Source organism: Lactuca serriola, chromosome 3 (assembly GCF_051521515.1).
Source record: "Lactuca serriola cultivar US96UC23 chromosome 3, Lser_US96UC23_V15, whole genome shotgun sequence".
NCBI classification, from domain to species: Eukaryota; Viridiplantae; Streptophyta; class Magnoliopsida; order Asterales; family Asteraceae; genus Lactuca; species Lactuca serriola.
In genome coordinates, this window is record NC_136410.1 from 263,234,196 (window position 1) to 263,241,175 (window position 6,980).

Consider the following 6,980-nt stretch of genomic DNA (forward strand, 5'->3'; position numbering starts at 1 on the left):
AAGGCGTGATCGTACACATCCTTCGAAGACATGTTTTAGACATTTATGATAGATTGATTTACGGATATTTGTATTTTATACTTTTTTATGATATGGGTTTTTGTTGAAAACAATGAATTCTTTTAATTTAAAAATGAAAAAAATTATCATGATTTCAGGATGTTACAAGTTGGTATCAGATCCTTGGTTTAAGAGAATTGGATGAACATTCGTGTGAATCTAGACTCAAACTAAGGATCTGTAAAAGTTTTCAAAATGGTTTTCAAATTTGTTTTCAGAGTTGTTCTCAAAAGTAACCAAGGAAGCAGAATATGTGTACGATCAGCTGGAACAAGCAAGTTCACCCCAAGATACCCACACTGGTTTTTATTGATGATTATGATAGAAATACATACAAGTGGTAGGCTAGGGATCTTTAGTTATTGCATGATATAATTTACTCATGTATGATGCCTGATAGCCTAGGTGTATTTCTCGAATGTTAGAAGAAACTAACATCATTACTATAGTTTCTTAGTGTGTGCATAATAGTTTTACATAATTAAGATTCTATAGCCAAAGAATGTTTGATTTAGCCTTACATCCTGTTCTTGTCTGATGAAGGGTTTAGGGTAGGATTAAGTATTTGACTCTCTATAGGATCTAGCGTTATGTATGATTAACATGCACGAGTGGTTGCAAGGTTGGTGGAAGTTTCATGAGTGAGTATGTGGGTGTAGCATGCCAGTTGAGGAAGGATTATCCACCCTTGAGATAGTGAAGACTAGATAAATATGTATCCTCGATGCTTGGGCCTAGTGGTCAGGAATTGCATGTAAGGGTTTGCCTAATATTATTATATCTTAGTGCCAATCAGTTTCATTGCTCGATTCATGCTTGTTTTGTGCTTTGAAGGTATCATATTGATGTGAGTTGACTAATAAATGAATATATTAAATTACATTCTATAGAGGCTAAATAATCTTAGAGTGGAAGAATCGTCATCACAATAAGAAGATGTTGGATAAGGAGCTCATTATAGCCAGTGTTTTCATACGGGAACGTCGAGGAATAGGTCTAGAGGCATTGAGTTTCTTAGTTGAGTATTGATTATTGAGGGATTTTTTAGTTTGTTGTATAGATTTATATCTATAGTTTAGGATGGGAACTTGTTGATCAATCAATCAGCTTCCGAGTTTGGTATGCTGGTCCCTCAATGGCTTTGTCTACTAGTGTATTAGAGCAATGGATTAGTTGTCAATGCGCTCTCAATCGTTGGTATTTTCATTCTTCGTTAATAGAAAAGGTTCTTTGGAAGTTTAGATTTGTATCAGATGGAGTTCAATGGATGCGCCAACCTATTATCAAAATATGTACATTGTATATTTTGGTTTTTGCTTATGGTTACCCTCAAGGTTTGCACGTGACATTATTGTTCATAGCAAGCTCAAGTTTTGCAAATGTCCTTGCTTATTGGAGGTTCGGATGTTGGGTCAACATTACTTATTTTAGATTTTCAGGTTTGGATTTGAATTTGCATAGAATCAGGTTTTAACATGTTGCGTCGGCGGGTTTGATATCTGGATTGACTAAAATTTATGTTCGGTTAGCATTAAGAATGTTGTTGTTTGGGTTTTTGCAAGCCGGTGGATTGATCGCTGGTGTAACACCCATGACTTGAGGTAATGATAATTATTCAATTTTCTTGTAATTAATTGTTGGACTATGAGTTTAATGTTGTATTATTGAGTTGGTCCTTTAATGAGTGGGCCATTATATTTGGGCTGACTGAAGACGTATGCTGGGCATAAGCTTTGAGTAGGAGGGGCGTAGTGGCAGCATTGGATGCAGGGGTTGATGTGCGTACGTGCAACGTACAAGAGCAGACTCAAACCCCTAGTTTTTAGGTTTTAAGTCATATAAATACATCATTGGGTCCCAACCCCGAGCCTCTTTACCAGCCTCTTGACCTCAAAAACCCATGGAAGCCTAACCTTCCTCATCCTTGTTTGATTTTGATATTTTGAAGGCCATTTCGGTGGTTCAGAGCTTGGAAGGAGAAAGAGGAAGTTGGTCAACAAGAAATTATGTAGCTTGAGTACAGAGGTATGAGATATCATCATCATCTAGAACTCATTTAAGGTAAAAGCTCACAAATTGCCTCATGTATGCTTACATCTATGGTAATGGTGTTTTGGACCTTTTTGGTCCCAAGAATGGGTTTTTATGGTTCAAATATGTTTCTAGGTTTAGTGTTGCCACCCTTAGTGCTATATGAGTCCCAAAGATAGAAAAATTACCATGTTGAAGGTCTTATTGTGGCCATGCATGAGTTTTAGTCATTTCTATGGAAGTTGGTTGCCATATTTCATGTTTGGGTTCATTGGGTGGGTTGCAAGCCACCAAGTAATCAACTTTATGGGTTAAGACACTTTATTCAATTCAGATCTGTGTTTAAAGCTTAAAGTCTTAAGGGATTAAGCCTTTATGCAGTTTATGGCTTAACAGGTTAATACGTTGGGTGTACAAGCCCGTACGCTTATGGGTTTTCGTCATTTGGGCCTCGGTTTGGGCCGATCCATAGACTTTGTTATTATGGGCCATAATGGCCATCAGAAATCAATTATGAGGCTAAGGATATGTTTGGGCTTAAGTGAAGACCCATTTGAGGAATTGGGTCCAATTTAGAAAATTGGGCCATTAGTGGGCTTGGAAAGGATATATGGAATTGGACCATACATGTTATGGATTTGGACTTAGGTTATGGTCTGATTAGATGAGGGGTAAAATGGCCATTTTACCCAAAGAAGGATTATTGGATTTTGACTAAGTGTTATTTTGCATTGATAGCTTGGGGAGTCGTCGGAGCAGCCGTTAGACATTTCGTACCATGAGATTTTGCATTCAACTTTATGAGGTGAGTTTTGTAACACCCCAAATTCTAGAGGTGCTATTGAAGGACTTAAAGTGTAAATTAAGGAAAGGGACTCGATGAGTAGGCATGTTTACTCGCCGAATCGGAGCGGGAATTTGTCGCTGGTTTAAGTGGCCAACTCGCCGAGTCAGCGGCGTGGACTCGACGAGTTGGTTCTGAAGAGAGAAAACCCTAATCCTAGGGGTTGTGCCCTATATAAAGCACATTATAACCCACCCTCAGCCTCTTTGCTACCCTTTTGAGATCCAGAAACCCTAGAATCGAGTGAGCCTCCATTAATAGAGAGAATAGAGCTTTGGAGGAGAAAATCATGGAAAGGGGCTTGAAGATCAAGAGGCTTGCTGCAAAAGAGTGGTGTAGATCTGAGATTTACTTCAGTTGGAGCATATATTGGAGGTAATAATTTGTTGCTTGGTCTCTTTTTATCTAGATCTATTATCATTTGAGATTTGTGGAATTTTTGGTATGATTGAGAGCTATTTCGAGTTAGAGGCTTAAATCTGAGGTTGCTACTTCAGATCTAGGCTTGTGATCGTCCGAAATGTCATAAAGCTTCTGTCTAAGAGTTATTGGTGAAGCCCCTTTGTCATAAACCCTAGCCCTAGAGTGTTTTGGGCTTATATCTCCTTGGTTTCACGTAAAGTTTGCCACTTTATGTGAGGGTTAGACTGTAGAAGAGTCGATCTATGGATTCGAGCCCTTTCATGGCTCGAAAAGCATCTGTATGGATTGAGAGCCGGAGATATCGGTGAGTCACATGGGTGTACTCGACGAGTTGTATGAACATATGCATGGACTCGGCGAGTTGGAGAAATAACTCGGCGAGTCTGTTGAAGTTTGCCTTGGATTCGGCGAGTCTGTTCTTGGACTCGGCGAGTTTGGTCACGGAACCCCAACCTCTTCTGGTTAAGGCCTTAAATCAGTGAGTCGAGGGGCGAATCTGTGAGTTGAGCAGGATAGGACCCGGAGATCGTTGGACTCGACAAGTCTTGGGGTGACTCGGCGAGTTGATTCGTGTTCTAAGAGTTTTCAGAGTATAAGGACATGACGAGTAAACGGGTTTACTTGGCAAGTAGAGTCAGTCAAGAAATTTGACTTTGGCGTGGACTTTGACTTTGACCTTCAAGGATGTTATGGTAATTGGGTATTTATGTCAATGGTCCATTGATGGCAATAGGTGTTGGTGTTTGGAGCAGTGCTTCGGGTGTGTGCTTCCATGGTTCGTTTCTTCTTTCAGGTGAGTTATCCTCACTATATCGACAGGGTGTATGGCACCAAGGCTGGCCTTTTATCGAATAGAAATCCGAGTATTGTTGTTATTTTATTGTTATGCTAGATCTGCATCCTGGTATTTAGGATGGTGTTATGTTAGTGATTTGGTAGGTCGGTACCCGGTATATAGGGTAATGTTATGCTAGTGACCGGTTAGGTCGGAATGCTGGTTAGGATGTTAATATGCTGTGTGATCTATTAGACTGTTTGTCTAGTTAAGGATTTATTATGTGATTCATTGTTTTATATGCATATGGTTGTTTGACGGGGGTTGGGTTGAGGCGGGTCCTGCTTTGTGCTGTTGGCTAACATACCCAGCGCGGACTGGATTTTCCGAAGGCCCCGCGAGCAGTCTGGATAGGCTGAAGGCCCCAAGAGGGCGGACCAAATGTGTCGAGGCTTGGAGAGTGGACCAGCTCGACTGAAGGCCTGGTGTGGGTGGACCAATCATATTGTAGACTCAAAGAGTGGACCAGGTGGATTGAAGGCGCTGTGCGGGCGGACCGATCACATTGTAGACTCGATGTACATGGCTAGACTCGGAGGGTGGACCAGGTGGACTGAAGGCCCAGTGCGGACGAACCAATCACACAGTCGACCTTATGTGCATGGTTGTTCTATTTGGGAAATGTTATGAGTAAGTTTATGTGTGATTGGTATTTTGGGGGTAACTCACTAAGCTTCTGGGATTACAGTTCAATTTATTGTTTCAGGTACTTCAGGAGATCGTGGCAAGGCGAAGGCGTGATGGTACCGCTCCTCATGTTTTATGATCTATGTGATATGGTTATGGGGGATACTCTTATGTTTAAACTATTTTGAAAGCAAGATGTATGAATTTAATGGTTTTTGAATGAAATAAAATGTTTTAAATTCGTTGTAATTTTTGGTCGTTACAAGTTGGTATCAGAGCCTTGGTTTGAGTGAATTGGAGAAACATTCATGTGAATCCAGTCTCAAATGAAGGAGAGATTTTCAAAAAAATAGTTTTCAAAAGGTTTTCAAAATAAGTAAAGGAGGACGGAGAGGGTACGATCAGCCGGAGCCAATAGGTACACCCCAAAATACCATGCAAGTTATTTGATTATATGATATGTTAGAACAACATGATAGTACTAGGCTAGGCATCTTCAGGAATTGCATGATAGAATTGCCTGATTACATGATGCCTGCTAGCCTAGGGTTCTCTTATGGGTGGGTCGTGAGAGGTCGAAAAGCCAGTTGCGATATATTTAGTATTCCTCTATGGGTGAGGATGGAGTGTCCGTCATGTATATGGTATAGTTAGGGTGTTGTGATGATACTTGGGACAAATATGGGTAGGTGTGGATGGTAGTATGGGCCCGTACTACTGAAAGCACATGACCCATACACATATCAAGGAAGTGACAACCCCTAAGGTTTGGGTGGGAGTTAGTTCCCGGGAATAGTCTTGAGGAATGCCTAATATCTGGTTGCGTATTTTCAGTATGGCGATTACGAGGCGTTTCGAGGCAGGATCCGGTTCGGGATCGGGATAAGGAGAGGGTGATCAGGATGGATCAGTACCACCCGAGGTCATTGGTTAGATGAGTACGGACGAATTGGATGCCAAGATTCATGAAATCCTGCATGATGAGGTTGCTGCTATGTTCCGGGCTGAATTGCCGGAGATGTTTGGGTCGATCAAGACAGCCATGGTTGAGTACTTTGATGAGCGCTATGTAGCTCTTGTGGAGACGGCTACCATGGCAGCTACAACGGCTGTAGCAGCGGCAAGGGGAGGGACGGGTCGGGGTTTTCAGTATCGAGACTTCAATAATACAAAGCCCCCTACTTTCGATGGAGTTTAGGATTGGATCGTTGCTATGAGGTGGTTGTCAGACGTGGAGGGTTGTTTCTTCACGTGTTCATGCCCTGTAGATAAGAGGGTGAGGTGTGCTTTGAACCTTTTGAGGCTCGGGGCGAAGGATTGGTGGAGGTATTCTACGAGATCTTCTTCTGATGCGCATCGGGCTCCGGTTTCGTGGGATCAGTTACGGGAAATATTCAGTACTCGTTATGTTCCGCAGGTTGAGAGATAGACGTTGGCTTAGGTGTTCCTAGAGCTGAACCAGGATTCAGACTCAGTGACAAAGATCACCAGGATGTTCACTAAGAGGGCGATGTTTTGCTCGGAGTTTGCTTCGGAGCAGGCTCAGATGTCCTGATATCTGAGTATGCTCAAGAGGGACATCAGGCAGTTTGTGTCCATGCAGAGGTGTGATACCTTGTTAAAGCTGTAGGAGGCCGCCAGGCAGCGAAAGTTAGAGATGGAGTTGTAGTTGCGAGAGTACAAGAAGGACCCGGTGCAGTCGCAGCCGGCGCCGAAACGGTCCAAAACCGTTGACTCTAGGGTTGGAGGTCAGAGCAGCCACACTTGTGAGAAGTGTGGGAAGGGTCATGGTGGAGTTTTTAGGTCTGGTGGTGTGTGTCGCAAGTGTGGGAAAGAGGGGCATTATGCGAGGGATTACCGTCAATCGGTCCTGGCTCAGGATAATAGGATTTGTTATCATTTTCATCAGGTGGGACACTTGAGGGTGAACTGTCCACCGCTTGTTGCAAGACCAGTGTAGGCTCCTGCACCGGCCACTTTGAGGATTACGGGTGGAGGTCAGGGGGGAGCGGAGCCTCCAAGGGCTAAGGGTCGTGTTTTCCAGCTTATTGTAGAGGAGGTCAGGGCAAAGCCAGATGCAGTTGCGGGTATGTTTCCATGTTGTTATCTTGTTATTTGTGTGCTATTGTAAATCTGTCTGCCTTGTTCCGCATGATTCGT